Source organism: Mastomys coucha, unplaced genomic scaffold (assembly GCF_008632895.1).
Source record: "Mastomys coucha isolate ucsf_1 unplaced genomic scaffold, UCSF_Mcou_1 pScaffold22, whole genome shotgun sequence".
Classification (NCBI taxonomy): domain Eukaryota; kingdom Metazoa; phylum Chordata; class Mammalia; order Rodentia; family Muridae; genus Mastomys; species Mastomys coucha.
The window spans coordinates 113,195,128-113,213,594 of record NW_022196905.1 but is presented as its reverse complement, the minus strand read 5'-3'; the positions used below and the strand labels follow the sequence as shown (position 1 = coordinate 113,213,594).

At 46.7% G+C, this 18,467-nt stretch overlaps 1 pseudogene; it reads left to right on the top strand.

The window, feature by feature from the left end:
- Positions 1–14,690: 14,690 nt before the first annotated feature.
- Positions 14,691–15,775, top strand: LOC116070874 (annotated as a pseudogene).
- Positions 15,776–18,467: the final 2,692 nt, after the last annotated feature.

Below are 18,467 nucleotides of genomic sequence, written 5' to 3'. Positions count from 1 at the left end.
GAGGTAGAGAGACAGACAGACAGAATGACAGAGACAGAGAGATGCCAGAGAGACAGAGAGACAGAGAGCAGAGGTAAAGAGACACAGACAGACAGACAGACAGTCAGACAGACAGACTGACTGACTGACTGACAGACAGAGAAACAGAGACAGAAAGACAGAGACAGAAAGACAGAAAGACAGACAGACAGAGAAACAGAGAGTCAGGGAAAGAGAGATAGAGAGCAGAAGTAGAGAGAGAAACAGAGGCACACAGAGAGACAGACATACATACTGATAGACAGAGACACAGAGACAGAAAGACAGAGACGCAGAGAGAGACAGACAGACCAAGAAACAGAGAGTTAGACAGAGACAGACACAGAGAGACAGAGTCAGAGAGACCAAAACAGAGAGCAGAGACAAAGACAGAGACAGAGCAGAGGCAGATAGAATCATCAAAGCTCAGCCCCACCTCTGAAAGGCTCCCCAGCCTCTCAAGTGCCCCCAGCTGAGGAGCAAGGTTCATACAGGAGCCTCTGAGGACGCATTACACTCAAACCATAGCAACAAGCGACACAGCTCTCTAGATTTTGTTGTTTGCTCTTTTACTTTTAAAATAAATGTGGGCTTATGAGAAAGACGGGGCCTCACTTGTTTGCCCCATAGGGCAGCATCAAAGTTTCCTCAAAGCAACTGTGTGGCAAAGGCTCTTGATTTTATACCACTAACCTGACAGGAGCCCTGACAGAAAAACAGGGTACTGCCTGCCCAGTGTCCACATTTGGTGATGAGCTTTAGCAGCAAGAAGCTATGCAAGAGGTCAGGAGTTAAGACAAGTTTGTCGCCTTTCTGAAAATGGTCTTTGGGCCTGGGGGACATTTGGTTGCTATTACAAACGAACAAATCCAGCTACAATGGGAAAATGGCCAAGTTGGGTGTTTCAGTAGAGAGAAGCCCAAGGGCCCTAGGCTAAGTAATTACAGAAGCCTGGAAGCCTTACCACAGGAAGGCTGAGTCCTGAGGTAGAGGAGCCGGAGGCCCAGAGGCACCACCAGCCAGTGCATTTATTTATTCCAGGCTACTATACATCAGAGCAAGAAACAAATTATGTCTGTACTATCTCATTTAACCATTCGAGCAATGCCATGCTGCAGTGAGCATGCCCTCCCCCTTCCCCCCTCCCCGTCCCCACAGGAGCTGGGTGGAAACCACAGCAAGGGCAGATGCAATTACTGAGAGCATCCCAGGCTCTGGTTGCTGTGTGCTGAGCATGAATCTTCAAACTTTTTATTTAATCCATGTGCGTTTGGTACACTTCTCATAGCTGCAGTAAGATGCCTGGCAGAGACACCAAGAGGCGGAAGGATTTGAACTCACAGCTTCACACTGTTCTGTCCAATACTGATTGGCTCTTTCTGCTTGAGCAGAATATCATGGTCTGCCCTCTACTTATTGACAGACAAGAAGCAGAGGAGGAAAGAGGAGATAGGATGGGCTTAAGAGGAGATGTAGCCCCAAGGATGTTGCGCAATGGCATACCTCTGTCACCTGGATTCCACCTCCCTCTTCCCTCTTCCCTCTTCTTTCCTCCTGCCTCCTACCCCACCCGACCCCCACTTCCCTCCTTCCTCCTCCCATCTCCCAGCTCCCACCACATCCCACCTCCTACCTGCACCTCTACGTCCCTTCTCCCACTTCCTACCTCCTTCCTTCCACCTCCCTCCTCTCATTTCCTTCCTCCTCCCATTCCTCACCTCTATCTCCCAATTCTGTCCTCCATCCTCCCACCTCCCACCTCCCTCCTCTTACCTCTCATCTCCCACCTCCCATCTTCCAATAATGTCATCAGATTAGCCACCTATCAAGGGCTTAAGCCCCAGTTAGATCACAGCCCTGAAAGCAGGTTGGTCAGTCACCTGGAAGTTCAGAGCTCCTCTTCCACGCAAGGCTTTAGGGGACCTGCATATTCACACACCACCTCGCACTTTTATTTTTTGTGCTTTTAGAGACTCGTACTTCAGAATTTGACAAGATAAAAGTCACCTTTATTTTACTGAGAACATGTTGTAAATGAGTTTAATTTAAAGTAACTCTTTCACATACATATATGAAATATATACAGAATTTTATCACTTATTATCAATTAAAGAGAAGTTGTATATTAATGACATGTATTCATTTATCTTTAAATGGAGAATTAAATTAAGCTGAATACTGGATAATGCAGTCCATAGGACATCTCTCATGTTTTTCAGAACTCATCAATATCTTGATTTTATTCTTGCTAGTGCTGAGTACCCTGACAGGGTTTCAAACAGTCTTGGGCTAGCCTCAGACTCACTATGTAGCTGAGGATGACCTTGAACTCAGGACCCTACTGGTTCTACCTCCCAAGCAGAGATTAGCCTGTTCTTTGCTGTGCTGGAGTTTGAAGCCTGGGTTTCCTAGATGCTAACAATGCACTCTACTGCACACTGGGAGCCTCTAAGCATCAGAATCACTCTCCTTTTATAGATGGGGATGGGAATCAAGAGCCATTCCTCCTAAACATTGGAAACAGTGACACAGACTGGGACCACTTTCCAGCTACAGTCAGAGCCTGGCCACCAGCCTGACACAGCCTAGTAAGATCCTCATATGTGTGTGCATGTGTGCACTCACAGGTGTACGATGTGTACGAGTGATCTCAGGTAAGCATGTGTCTGGGTGTGTGTATGCGTGTATGTTCCTGTGTGTGCATGTGTGTGTATGTATGCATGTGTATGTGTTCAAGTATATGTGCATGTGCATGTGTGTGCCTGACTGCGCATATGTGTGAATGTGTGCATATATATGTGTGCATGTATGTGCATATGTATGAATATGTGCATTTGTGTGTGTGTGCATGTGTATGTATATTACTTATGCATGTGTGTGTGCATGTGTCTTTGTATGATGGGGTGTAGGCTTTAGGTTAGGCAGGAGCCATCCACCCTACTATTCTATTTTATTATATTTTTAAGATTGTATTGTATGTGTGTGGTATTGTTGTGCTTGCTTGCACGTGGATCTGTACAGCACATTTATACCTGGTGTCTGAGAAGGCCAGAAGAGGGCATTGGATCTCCTGGAACTGGAGTTACAAATGACTGTGAACTACCATGTGGGTGCTGGAAGTCAAACATGGATCCTCTGGAAGAGCAGCCAGGACTCTTAACTATGAATCACCTCTCTTGTCACCAAATCTTCATTGTTAAAAAGAAAAGAAAGACCTTAAGAGGACCTGGAGAGATGGCTCGGAGGTTAAGAGCACTGGAGTCTTGCAGAGGACTCCAGTTTGACTCTTAACACCAACACTGTTGCACACAGCCTGTATCTCCAGTCCCAGAAGATCTGACACCCTCTTCTGGCCTCTGTGGGCACTGCACACAAAGGGTGCACATAAGAACATGTAGGCAAAACACCCTTACACAAGAATAAAAATGAAATACATATTTTTTAAAAAGGAAGATGGGATGTGTCACATGGGATGTGCTGCTACGTGTAAGTGGGGAAATCTCCACAGATTGTTGAGAGCGGGGACAGTGGTTCTCCAGAACAAAACAAGCTATACTGTTACTTTAGCATGGGTTCTCAATCGAGACTCTGATGACTTCAGAGCTGACACGTCTAGCATACACTTCAATCTTACCCCGAACCTTTCCTCTGAGTGCAACACAGACTCTTTTAGACACAGGAGCTGAGGCTGGGGATGTGGAGGGGGACAGAACCATCTGAGAGAGTATGAGACCCCTGGCAGTGAGCTACCTGCCTCCACAGGCTAATGAGTGTCCTAGCCAGGCTTGTGGACTAATACGTCTGGACTCTTGTACTTTTGACCTAGCTGTTAGATAGCAATTCTTCAGCTCTATCTTGGGGACGTTTTAACTTTGAGAGTTCATTTGATAAATAGACGACATTTTATTTATCTAAATTTCTAGAGGAGCGGTGTTTAGTTTAAAATGGAGGAATGCAATTTTTAAGCCATTTATTTGCCGACAATGAGTTCAAACACTGAGTCTGTGGAGGCAAAAACAGCTCAAAGGGGGAAATTGAAAAAGAGAACACGACCTCTCCAGGCCTGGGTTTCTTCCCATTTTTCTCTGTTCTTCGGGACTTAAGCACATGTTGTTTTAACTGATGTTGTTGTATTTCACATCTGATCCTGGGGTTGAAAACACCTTTGCAGTGCCCCATCCTGTAATCATTAATTAATATGATAAAAGACTAAACATGGTTGTGCTTAGCCAGTTACAGTCTTGATGCTGTGGCAAAACCTGCAAAAGCCATCTAAGGACAGAAAGGTTTATTCTGGCTCACAGTTTGACGGTGTAGTCCATCACTGAAGGAAGGACAGCATGGGGTACAAGGTCACCTCGGATCTTCCTCAGGAAGCAGAAAGGGGAGGACCTGGGTGCTTAGCTTGCCTCTTCTTTCTATACAGTTCATTCCAGAGCCTGTGGGAGGATGTCACTCACATTAAAGGTGGGTTGTCCTTCATTAATTAACCCAGTGCCACAATCTCTCAGGCACATGCTTGCTTCTATGGCGATTCTGAATATCCTCAAGCCAACTATCAAGATTAACTACCACAGTTGCATTTCTTCAAAATATCCAGTTAGGGCCTTCGAGATGGCTCAGTGGCTGAAGGTGCTTGCTGTCAAATCCAATGACCTGAGTTCAATTCCTGGGCCCCACCTGCTGGAAAAAGTGAACAGATGCCTGAAAATTTGTCCCCTGACCCCCATACACACACTGCATTATGCACACACACACACACACATGTACAATCAAGAAATAAATGTAATAAAAAATTTAAAAAATTAAACCCAGGTAGGGCATTCAAATAGCAAGAGCCCTTACCCATACAAACTTATGTATGACACAGAGCCCTCTCCTTACTCAGCAGCCCCATTTCTAAATACGTAATAACAAAGATTTGCATGATGGAGTGTCCACAGGGTAATTGTTGTAGCATTTGAACTAGGGAAAGACTGGAAACTTTTAAAAGCCTAGCTATTGGAATCTGGCTCAAGAAAGCACAGAATACTACACAGCCATTAACAAGGGAGAGGTAAGGAGAAAGAGAGAGAGAGAGAGAGAGAGAGAGAGAGAGAGAGAGAGAGAGAGAGAGAGAGAGAGAGAGAGAGAGAGAGAGAGAGAGAAAGAGAGAAAGAGAGAGAGAGAAAGGGAGAGAGAGAGAGAGAGAGAGGAAGAGGAGGAGAAGGAGGAGGAAGAGGAAGAGAAAAGAAGAGAAGAGAGGATCCTGATATATATTGCTAAGGGACAGTTGAGACCCTTCATTGTGGGTCTGGTGTGTGCCTGGACTTGTGTGTCTAGGTTCACAGAAAAAGGACTCAGTGTCCCAAGAATGAGGTAATGGTGGCTGGTGGCTGCCCTGGGCTGAGAAGCTGAGCTGTTGGGACCAAAAGTGGGGAACAGAGAGCTCGCCACATACACGCTCATGTATACTTTGGACACCTGACTTACAAAGCCCTGAGATTATGAGTGTACAGTGTGGAGCCAGGTTCTTCCTGGGAAAAGGATATGTAAAGAGACTGGCACAGGCTCCACTGTGTATGGATGTCATCCTGAGTGCTTTGTGCACTTCCTCCTGGCTGCCTGCACTTTCAGCTATTTCAGAAACGAACATAAAAGGATTCTTTTGTAGCTGCTTTACGTAGAAGGAAGGCGATGGTTTTCCTTTCCTCAGCCTCAGTGACACCAATTGCTTTGTGCATGTTCCCTATCTCTAAAGCAACCATTCGAGAAGGATCAGGGGCCTGAAGGGAGGGAGCATGGAAGACACTAATAAAATAGAGGTTTGTGGGCATCTGAAAACCAGGAAGGGGGTTTCCAGATGCACAAAGACCCAGACAGAGAGCACAGAGAGGCTCCTGACCCCGGATGCAGGGGGATGCACCTGCTACCGCCATCTCCAAGTTCTCCTTGCAAATAGACTCCAAGTACCCAGCACTGTCAAGATCACAAGACTTGAGATCATCTTCTCAGGGTGGGCACATCCAGACATTGAGTGAAGCCCCTCCTGGGCTTGATGACAAAGCACCCCATGTCTGTGATCTTGTCAAAGATTTTTCTGAGGATTGAACCTGAGAAATCCCCTGGAGTAGTGGGCAAACCATACCAAAGGCATGGCTTGCTCTGCACTGTTAAGTCAACACCGTTGACGATCGTGGTGTGTCCATGAGGGTCTGTTCTAGAAGTGACGTCCTGTGTGCCCACACCTGTCCGTGTCTCCTTTTTCAGAACCTTGGCCAAACTTCCAGAGTTTCCTCATCTGGAAGTATTACGTAGGTGCCAGTAAAGGTCTTATCTGGACATAATAAGAGGTGAATGTGCTCCCTCCACCCAGAAGGCAGGCCTGGGTCAATGGCCAGTGGGACACTGTGATAAATCCCACAGCTTTTGTATCAATGGGGCAGGTTGCTGTGAGTTCTAGTGTGTCTGTTGTCCTCCATTTCCTGTGGGACTCAGTGTCAGAAACCCACAGACGCCACTGCTCTGCTTCCCACAACCCTCTGCTCTCTCTGTCAGCCTCCCTTGCCTTGCATTTCCTGTAATTCCAGGCATGACTGCCCAGTTAAAATGTTCATCCTAGAGCTTGGTCTCATGATCTGATTCAGAGGACCCAGTTCATAGCATCCACTGTGTCTGTCTCTTGGGTCCTCCTTAAAAATTCCATTTCCCATGGGACTGGAGAGATGGCTATGCATTGAAGAACACTGGCTGCTCTTCCAGAAAACCCAGGTTCCCTTATCAGCACCGGTGTGGTGGCTTGCAAACATCTGCAACTCCAGTTCCACGTAATACAACACCCTCTTCTGGCCTTCATGGGCACTGCACACACATGGTGCCCAGACATGTAAGCACTTGTACATATGGTAAGAATAAAGAAATCTGTTTCTCCATCATGTTCATCGGACTCCCAGTGATTTATCATTACACCTGCAGATCAATGCTCAGGCCTCATCAGAGAAGTTTCTAAATACAGTTGATGGTGATTATCATAGAGACTTGAAACTGCTGAGAATAGGAGATTGCAGAACGTTCAGCCCTAATCAGGACGTCCGTATGGCCTCATTCCATCTCCTCCTCCTAAGCTCAAAGATTAGGGCAGGAGAGGAAGCAGAAAAGGTGTAAGTGCCCAAGGTGCTGGGTGGCTACTGGAAACAATGTCTTCTGGTCAGAGTGCAGTATATACAGTGCTCATACGGACTCACAGCTACTGGGACATCAGGGACAAGACCTGGGCAAGCCATATCCAGACCAAATTCCAGCACAGAGAGATGAGGTAGGCTTGAAGACCCAGCCCTAGCTGAGGAGCGATTGACGACTGATAGCTGTTGAGAGAGGGAGTATCCATTTAAAAAGATTTATTTATTTCATGTATATGAGTAGACTGTAGCTGCTTCAGACACACCAGAAGAGGGCATCAGATCCCATTACAGGTGGTTGTGAGCCAGCACGTGGTTGCTGGAAATTGAACTCAGGACCTCTGGAAGACCAGCCAATGCTCTTAACCACTGAGCCATCACTCCAGCCAAGTATCCATTTTTTTTTTTTAAAGCGTGTACCCTATAAGTGCCACAAGTCTACCATGTCCCAATGAAGGCCACACAGCTTGGGTAGCACAAATTGGTCATGATAGGTATAAAAAATATATAAAAATAAAAGCAGGACACAAAGATGGGTGGGTAGAGAAGGGGGTGGATCTGGGAGGAGTTTGGGGGGAGAGGTGAATCTGATCAAAGCATGCTGTACAAAATTTTCAAACTAATAAAATACTTAAAAATCTGCTTCTCAGGCTAGGGAGATGACTCAGCAGGTGAAACGATTGCTTGCTGCCCAAACATAAACATCTGAGTTTGGATCCCCACATCTAGGCAAAAATCCAGGCACAGGAGAATGTGCCTTTAACTTCAGCTTTCAGAGATGGGGGCCGGCAGATCCTGAGTGCCCCCTGGACAGCCAACCTTGCTGAAAGGGAAGCACCAGGGTCAGTGAGAGACTCCATCTTGAAAATAAGGTGGACAGGGTATTGAGGAAAATACAGCAATGTCTCTTCCAGCCTCACTCTGCATGTACCCACACTTGCTCACACAGGCTCACATACACATGCACACGTACATGCATGAGCACACACATATGCATACATAAAAAATTATTTGCTTTTTCTTGCATAGGAACTTCTGTCCACAGAACACTGGATGGGTTTCAAATCTCAGTCAAGTGTCATGGTTGTACCTCAGCAGAGATTCCTGCGACTGTGGGATGGGATGGACATGCAAACCCCTATGTCTCACAGATCAGGAGAAAGGACCAGAGAGCACCATTGCCGTTTCCTCAAGAACACACAGCTGGGAAGGCATGGGCTAGTGTTTCTCCACCTCCCCGGTGCTGCGATCCTTTAATGCGGTTTCTGATGGTGTGCTGACCCCCAAGCAGAAAACTATTTTGTTGCTACTTCATAACCTTAATTTTGCTACTGTTATGGATCATGATGTAAATATCTGATATACAGGATATCTGATATGTAAAAGACTTGTCCATCGTGGTTGGGACCCCTGGGTTGAGAACCGCTGGCTTAGAGCCTAGACTAGTCCTCTGTTATGCCCACCCTCCCACTGTCTATTGCACTATTCTGCCTGTCCCTTCTTTTTTTTTTCTTAAAGATTTTATTTATTATATGTAAGTACACTGTAGTTGTCTTCAGACACCCCAGAAGAGGGCGTCAGATCTCATTACAGATGGTTGTGAGCCACCATGTGGTTGCTGGGATTCGAACTCAGGACCTTCAGAAGAGCAGTTAGTGTTCTTAACTGCTGAGCCGTCTCTCCAGCCGTGTCCCTTCTTTTTAATAAAGCTTTTTTCCCATTTACACAGCAGCTCATATCCTTTCTGGATGATATCTCGTGATGGCCTAGCAAGCAGAGTCTTATAGCTCATGACCATGTCCTGTGACCCCAGGCTTTTCTCCTCCCACTTAAGTTCTTCGGGAGTCCCTGAACACACAGGTGAGCTTCATGCATGTCCAAGAGCCAAATACATAACCAGGACAGTCCTTGACATGGAGGTGGCCCATGTTGTATAAAGGACAATTTGAACTTAAAAAGAAAATTCAAAGAACCTCTGTTTTGGGCTTGGTATATCAAGATCAAGGATCAGCAATCATTTAAAAGTAAGCTAAAGTCTCAGCTCTTGGGCCTCTGGATAGTTTGGGAGAAAGAACGAGGCTTTGGATGTTAGGGATGGAATGTGAGGACCACCATGGGAACTCACAGCTGGTGTGGAAGCCAGGGCAGGTCTGTGATCCTGCCCCTCGTGGTGACTTGCCCCTGCTATGATGTCAATTATGCTTCCTTCAGCAGTGATGGATTATGAGGCTAGTAATGATTTTAGCCAGTCAGATGCAAGGAAATGTTTTGCAAACAGATGGCTGCTGACCACTGGCTTCCAGAGATGCCCCCTCTACTGGGCAATGTGGGGCTCACCACAGACCTATGGAACACAAGGTTATGTAACTTCCAGGGCCTCCTCAGAACTCCAAAGCATGTTCTTTGCCCTGTTTCTTGCAAAAGAAGAAGACAGCATCAAAGAAGACATCCTACTAGTATCAATAGTGCCACGAGAAAGCTGGCAGCCATGCGGACAGCCACATGGATAGCCATGTGGAGAGGCTGCAGAGGTAGCAAGACATTGGACCATGCCTAGCTTCCAGTTACTCCAGCTGAAGCATCGGGTGAAACACCATTTTGGATGCTAAGCCCATCTGATACCTTTGGTCCTAGAGTTCCCCTGATGCTATTGCACAAAAGACCCTAAAACCAAAGAAAGTTCTTGAAAAGGTTTCCTGATTTCTAAGAGAGAGTTAGAGAGACCAGTGGTCTCTCCCTCCATATGTATTTTCAAGCCAGGACTGGGAAAGAGAATAGAGGAGAAGGAGGAGAGGGAGGATATGAGAAGATAGAGAGGAGAGGAAGGGAGAGGAGGGGAGAGAATGGGAAGGGAGGGGAGAGGAGGGGAACTGAGGGGAAGGGAGTGGGGGAGGGGAGTGGAGAGCCTGAAAATAAATGGCACTTCAGAGAAAGTTGGGTTAAAGATGTCTGATGTATGATCCAATGCCTGAGATTAATAATCATTAGATGCTAAGAGAGCATATTTTAATTGCTGTAGTGACAGCCATTAACTCAAAAAACTCCCAGTATTAGAGAGGACGTGTGTGAGTTAGCTTGACTGAGCCCTTCCACGGTGTGCACATATTTTAAATCACATTGTGGATGACAAACAATTCCCTACCTTGAGGGAAGTCAATGCCTTTTAAACCATGGGTCTGTCCACCGCATAGGGAGAAGGTCTAGGGACACAACTCAGTTTACACCCAGAAAACAGAGAGCAAGTCAGTAAGTAGTGAAGGATAATAAGCCCTGAAGGATGCACCCATCACTGACCTACTTCTTTCAGTTCAAGTTTGCCTGGAAACCTTGGAAGGTTTTCTAAAACCTTCCAAGATAGTGCCATAACCAGGACCAAGCATTCCTGTCACAGGACACTTTTATACCCAAATAATAATAGTGCTTGTGTCTCAAAGGAGTTTGACCTGGGTGTTTGTTCTGTAGGTAGAGGTGGTGTGTGTGTGTGTGTGTGTGTGTGTGTGTCTGTATGAGTGTGAGTATGTGTGCATGCATGTGTATGAGTGTGCATGTGTATATGTGTGTTAAGTATGTGAGTGCATATGAGTGTGAGTGCGAATGTGTGTGCATGTGTGTGCATGTATGTGTGTATATGAGTGTGAATGTGTATGAGTGTGAGTATTGCATGTGCATGTATGTATGAGTGTGCATGTGTGTATAAATGTGAGTATGTGTGTGTGTATTCATGTACTTGTTTGTATATTGGTACATGTGCATGTGGAGACCAGAGGTCTGGTGCCCTCCTCAACCCCTCTCTATCTTATTTTTTGAGACTGAGTCTGTCACTGGTCCTGGAGCTCCCAGATTTGGTTAAAGCCCCGGGCTGCATATCCACCAGATGCCCCTGTCTTCAGCCTCCACGATGGGATCCCAGGCACTATACCTTTCTTTTACAAGGGTTCTGGGGACTAAACTGAAGTTATAGATGGTTGTGAGCTGCCATATGGGTGTTGGAAATTGAACCTATGTTCTCTGAAAACATACCCAGAGCTTTTAACCACCGAGTCAACCTCTCTCTCCCCTTAAATAACATGGAAAGTCACAGGCCATGTTACATTGATTTTGACTCTGAAAATATTGAATTAAGATGCTGTTTGTTGGGAATGCCGTGGTGGATACCAAAATTCCACCTTAGAAGCTAGTACCTCGCTGGAGTCTCTATCACCCTTTTGTGGCATCCGATCCAAGTTGTCTTGACCTTGAGGTGGCCAGGTTGGCCACTGCTTTCCAGGTGACAATCCACAGAAGGTTTCACTGCCGTCCACACCCAGCACACCGCACATTTCACACCCTCTTTCAGTCTCTGTTGAGTCCTTTGGGAGTCATAGTCCGAATTTAGGACCCGGTGGCTTGTGGTCAATTAGGAGTCTGGCCAAGGGGAGCCAACTGTTTACAGTCCCTGCCTTGATTGGCAGGTCCAAAGCAGCTCGGAGACACCTGAAGCTCTGCCAAATGCAGCTTCCGCTGTTTACTGTTTGTCATGTAGCCTCACACACTCTCCTAAAGGGATAAAAACCAGATTTGAGGTCCTTTCCCTACTGAACACACACCCTAAGAAAGAGTCTGCCTTTGGGGTGCATGAGTCTTTCCTCTTTTAAAAATTACTACATTTATGTGTGTGTGCACATGTGCCTGTATGTGCATATGCATATATGTAAGTGTGCATGCACATGTGTGTATGTGTGTGTGAGCTTGTGTGTGCATGTGTGTGGGCATGTGTATGCATGTGTGCATGCATGTGCGTGTGAGTGCATGCATGGGTACCCACCTGCTGAAGGCACTCTGATGGAGATCATAAGACAACATGCAGGAGTAAATTCTCTCCTTCCACCAAATAGATCCCAGGGATTGAACCCAGGTTGTCAGCCTTGTCAGTAAGTGCCTGCTCAGCCGTCTTGCCAGTCCTTGGCTTTTTAAACATCTGCAAGCCTCATTAGGTCATCTTTAAACTACCACAAGTGACAGCACTCGGGCTGGAGAGGTGTCAAATTTGTCACCGAGTGGCTGTTGGAAGAGCCCTAAGCCTTCCAGTGCTCCAAGGGGCACATGGACGTTTGCGGCTGGAAGCAGGCAGAAGTGGAGAGATGGCCAGAAGTTTGCCTGTCCTTTGTACCCTCTTCCCAGGTGTGACAGCTATAGATACATCCAGACATAATTCAGTGCCTCCCCTCACCAGTCACACTGAGGACCCCTACCTTTGCCTAATGCCCTAGACATGGTAAGAACTCAATAAACTCTCCCTCATGTTAATATTGCCGTTATAACAGAGTCACACATTTACTGAACATAAAATGTTCAATTGCTCAATTAACGTAACTCTTCTGGCATTTTAATTGTCTGCGGAGGGGTCCAGTTTCTTTTTTTACCCATAGGCTCTGTGTGTCACATGCTCCATTTAACCTTGGTTGCAAACTTCTTCATATTAAGAGCCTTCGAATTTGTCGAGTATCAAAACACTGATGAAATTTGGCCATCTTTATTACCTCATAACTCCTCACTTTCTCCTCTTTCCCCCCATTACAGTCTCACACTGAACGGGCTGTAGCAGATTTCCACTCCCCCCTCCCTTTTAAAGCCCTCATTTTACACCAGGGTGTTTTTCCACGGAGCCCTGGGAAGACAGCAGAAAACTGGAAGTCATTCATTGGTGGACACGTTGGGGTTTGAAGTCCCGGGGGAATCACTTGGAAAATGATGCAATTATCTGATCTGTATCCATCCCACATTGTCTAGCATGGGTACAATGCACACACTGTCCCCTGCTTTCTACACTGAGTCCCCGCAGCCAGCCTCAGGAAATCTGAGAGCCCTGTGCACCTGGCTAAACGCTCTCCCTGTCTCTCTCTAAATAATCTGAGTCTCCAGGTTTTCGAGGATCAACCTGAAATGACTTACAGTCTCCAGAACGTTTTTAAGTAGGGAAATAAATTAGAGCAGTAATAATCATGACAATTATACAATAAATGTCCACCATTGTGAGTTTCCCGGTGGACTTAATAACGTTATTTTGGTGGTGGTGGGGATATGGAAATTCCACACACAAGGCAGCTGGTGACATCATCAACGCCAGTGAGAGGCTGGTTTCTAAACACCGGACGGATGGACGGCATGGAGACACAGAGTGAGCGAGGTGGTACTGGAGCATTCTGGTTGTGTTTGCAAGGCTTGAATAATTAAAATCAGCATTTGCGAAATAAATCTAGGACTTTGTGAACATTCTGGATGGACAATGCTTCTTTCTCCCCACCTCCCCTCTTCCTCACCTCTCCCTGGTTCTCTTTCTTCATCCTTGTCCTCTCTCTCCCTCCCCTCTCTCCTCTCCTCTCACTCAATCCAAGACAACCACAGCTGGCCAAACCATCTCCAAGACCCCACTTCTAATAATCCCAGCTGCAGAGTGAAGAAAAATAGGTCTGAACCTAGAAATGACAGGCGGTCCCCAAACAAGACCTTTCCAGAAAGATTGTAGGCTACAAAGCACATTAGCATCCCCTAGCTGGGTGCTGGGATGAAGGCTTGGGTCTCAAATTCTTCCATCTGAGTCGTGTGACAGGAAAAGAGGCAGCCATGAACCAGCCAGACCCAATTCCAGGAAGGATGCCACTGGCCATTGGTGCCACCTGTACAGTTCCACTCTTCCCCTGTCTGGAAAAATTATTGTACCCACTTTACAGTTATGGAAACTGAGGCCATGTGGGCACAAATATGTGTTCGAGGTCACCACAGCATTGATCAGAAGTAAGAAGGCACACCCAGGTCAGGTCACCGCAGAACTCGCACTCTTAACTTTGATCCTGTCACAAGGCAACACAGGCAGAATAGGAGTGCCATCTGGCCCTGCAAGGCATCCAAATCTCTGCCCAGATCTGCACTGATGAATGCCATACCGCAGCCCTGGGGTGCAGGCCTCTAACTATATCTACTCATATGGCTGAGATAGTAAGATTGAAAAAGCCAAGATCTGGTAGGGCATAGTAGTGCACGCCTTTAATCCCAGCACTTGAGAGGCAGAGGCAGGAGGATCTCTGTGAGTCTGGGGTGAGTGTGGTCTATATAGTGAGTTCTAATACAGCCAGGGATACAGAGTGAGACCTTCTCTCAGACAGACAGACAGACAGACAGACAGACAGGCAGGCAGGCAGGCAGGCAGACAGACAGACAGACAGAAATAAAAAAAAGGAAAGAAAAGAAAAGAAAAAAAGGAAAGGAAAGGAAAGATCTAGATCTCTCTGGACTACAGCATATGTTTAAGGCAGGTGACCTGGTTGTCTCAAAATAAAGTTAAAAGCAAACTCACAGGGAGATTGAAGATGCCCTTTAGCAGTAGAGCACCTACCTAAAATCCTCAGGGAGGGGCTGGGGCATGGCACAGCATGTCCAAGTTCCAAGTTCCACCTGTTTGCCCCATACTGAAAAGTCAAATAGTGGTGGCGTGGGAGCAGCGCTGAGGAGCAGCAGCCGGTTCGGGCAGGTAGCATCATGGACGAGAAGTTGTTCACCAAGGAGCTGGACCAGTGGAGAGAGCAGCTGAACGAGTGCAAGCAGCTCTCCGAGTCCCAGGTCCCAGGCAACACAGGCAGACCAACCAACCAGACACACACACATGCTCACAGGCAGCCAGCACATGCACCACACTCGGATTTGCCCCAAACACACGCGTGCTGCATTTTCTGTGTGGACTTTCTGCTCACCTCTTTCCAAGTGTGACCAAGAGACTGTTGCCTCTGCGATAAGGCTAAAGAAATCCTGACAAACGAATCCAACGTGCAAGAAGTTCGATGTCCAGTCACCGTGTGTGGAGATGTGCATGGGCAATTTCATGATCTCATGGAACTCTTTAGAATTGGTGGTAAATCACCAGATACAAATTACCTGTTTATGGGAGACTATATGGACAGAGGTTATTACTCCATTGAAACAGTTACACTCCTTGTAGCTCTTAAGGTGCGTTACCGAGAGCTTATCACCATACTCCAAGGGAATCAGGAAAGCAGACAGATCTCATAAGTTTATGGTTTCTACAATGAGTGTTTAAGGAAATACAGAAATGCAAACGTTTGGAAATACTTCACAGATCTTTTGGACTATCTTCCTCTCACTGCCCTGGTGGATGGGCAGATCTTCTATCTACATGGTGGTCTGTCGCCATCCATAGACACACTGGATCACATCTAAGCACTTGATCGCCTACAAGAGGTTCCTTATGAGGGTCCAATGTGTGACTTGCTGCGGTCAGATTCAGATGACCGCGGTGGCTGGGGGGATCTCTCCTCAGGGAGCTGGCTATACCTTTGGCCAAGATATTTCTGAGACATCTAATCATGGCAATGGCCTCGCATTGGTGTCCAGAGCTCACCAGCTGGTGATGGAGGGATATAACTGGTGCCATGACTGGAATGTAGTAACAATTTTCAGTGCTCCAAACTATTGCTATCGTTGTGGTAACCAAGCTGCAATCATGGAACTTTGACGACACTCTTAAGTGTTCTTTCTTTCAGTTTGACCCAGCACCTCGTAGAGGCAAGCCACATGTCACTCATCGTACCCCAGACTACTTCCTGTAACGAAAATGTAAACTTGTACAGTATTGCCATGAACCGTATATTGACCTAATGGAAATGGGAAGAGTCAAAGTGTCAGAGAATAGTTAACATTCAAAAAACTTGTTTTCACACGGACCAAAAGATGTGCCATATAAAACTACAAAGCCTCTTGTCATCAACAGCCATGGCCACTTTAGAATGAACCAGTTCATTGCATGCTGACGCCACATTGTTGGTCAAGAATCCAGTTTCTGGCATAGAGCTATTTGTAGTTACTTCTGCTTTCTTGAGAGATGGCAGATGTAGGATGTAAACATTAACACCTGTGAGTCCAGTTGACTTCCACTTAGCTGCAGCTCACCCAGCATGACCGTAGATGAGGATAGCAAACAATCATTGGAGCTTAATGAACATTTTTTAAATAAGTACCAAGGCCTCCCCTCTTGTTGTGTTTCTTTCAGGGATACCATTAATTTAGTTGTATGATTTGTCTGCACTCAGTTTCTCCCCTTCTCAAATCTCAGCCCCCCTCACCCCCGCGTTGTTCTTTGTTACTGTCAGAAAACCTGGCGAGTTGTTCTGAACAGTACTGTTTCCCTCCTGTAAGATGATGTTACTGCACAAGTCACCACAGTGTTTTCATAATAAACTTGAGAACTGAGGGGGAAAAAAAGCCAAACAGATCAACCAACCAACCAACCAGACACACACACATGCTCACAGGCAGCCAGCACATGCCCCACACTTGGATTTGCCCCAAACACACACGTGCTGCATTTTCTGTGTGGACTTTCTGCTCACCTCTTTCCAAGTGTGACCGAGAGACTGTTGTATCAGCGAATCTCCAGCATCCTTCCACCGCGGACCCAGCTCCTCCCCAGCCTCAGACCACAGTGAGACAGTCCTCAGATTGAGAAGTGGGCTGACAGACACCCAAGCAAGGTGGTCCCGAGCAGGGTCCCACTTTCCTCAAACTCAGGGGACCCTCTGTGAGCGAGAGGTGTTCTTCATGCCAAGAGCAGTCCACACACCTTCCTGGGCAGTAACAGCTGCCAATTTCATTAAAAGAAGACGCTTGACTGCCATCTCCTGGAGAACTGTTGTAATAAACAGACATAAATGTGAGATAGCCAGGAAGGATGTGGCTGGCAACCCCCTTTTTTATGGTACCCTGCCTGGACGGCTGTATGTGGTCACCCCGATAATTCTCCATTGGATTATTGGGAAGATAATCTGGTCTTTCCCAACAGCAAACGCTCCGCAGCTCACAGTGCACAGCATACACCACACAAGCTCTTTAGCATCGCCCTGGTTCAAACACAATGGAGGCCACTGTCTGTTGTGGCTAAGGGACAGTTACTGAGAGACCTCATAGGATTCTGACCTGTGACTTCGTCTCAGTCGATTGCAGTCCATTCCTTAGTAAGTACTCATCGCCTCTCCCTCCGTGCTTCCGGCCCACCGTCCTGCTCACTCAGCCCTTTTCTTGCCCCCTGACCAGAAGAAGGGACAGAGCTCTTTCTGAGCCAGCTCCCCAAACTCTCTCAGCCTTTCTTATATACTTTGAGCTTCTGAGACTCCTTGGGCGATCTTATAAAATGTTTGCTGTGCTTGATAAGCTTTGTGCCCTGATAGAGAACAGGGACAGGATACCTCATGTCCAACAAAAGTCAGGTTAGACTACTCCTTTGCTAATTTTTTTGGCTCTTTTTTGGTTATGAGGCTGGGATGTCCACAGAGCCCCAGGGATCATTTGTCTCCTCCACTCAGATTGCAAGCCTGAGCCACCATATCTGGCTTTTCCCGTGGATTTGGAAGCTGAAGCTCAGGCCCTTCCTTTTGCATAGCAAGCAGTGTTACTGATGGTGTCGACTCACCAGCCTTTCCGGGCTACTTATAAAATGGCCATTTATAGAAACACCTGGGGCTCCTATTTACTTCTGCGTGGTAGGCATCACCCGATGTCACATGCATCCTGGCTTCTGTGGGCCATGGTTGTGGCACTTGAGAAATGTTTTGAGTTCCATAGCTCTTGCATCTCCAAAAACAAATGCCTCTAAAATGAGATGAGATGCTAAGGGCAGCTGGGGGAGGTGGGGAACTGGAGGGCTGGGCTTCCTCTAGAGTTCCTCCTGTCAGTCACAAGATTTTCTCTAACCACCACATCTTCCTTGCCCTTAGAGTTTGAGGCAAAATCAGGGCATGCCGTTTCCCAGCTTCTTCTCTGAGGGTTTCATTCCTTCCAATTCTGTCCCTGGCTCAGGACTTCTGGAGCCATCTCTGTCCTCAGGAGATCTGTAGCTCATTGACATGGCCCTGGAACACAGAGTCCAGGCCTGGGTTGTTACTGGCTACCAAACAGTTGTTCTTGGAGCAGCTTGTGCTGGGGGCTGGCAGGGCAAGGAGTCAGCTCCAAATGCCAGTCTGAAGGTCGGCAAAGCAGGTCTAGGGCTTGGTTTGCAAGGCTGTAGAGGATTTGTGACTTTGAGGGGGTGGGGCTTCACTTCTCCAAATCTGTCCATACTTCCAGTCTTCAAATATCTCTAAATGTGAATGAGGCAAGAAATGTCTTAGAATATGAACTTTATGCAGCAATTTTGAATCTCTGCTCTTTGAAACCCATCATTTAGCTAAAGTGCATGAGGGGCTCCCACTCAGGGTACCGAGTTCTGTATCAGTAAAATAGAATGGAAGATGGATCCTGAGGGCTTTG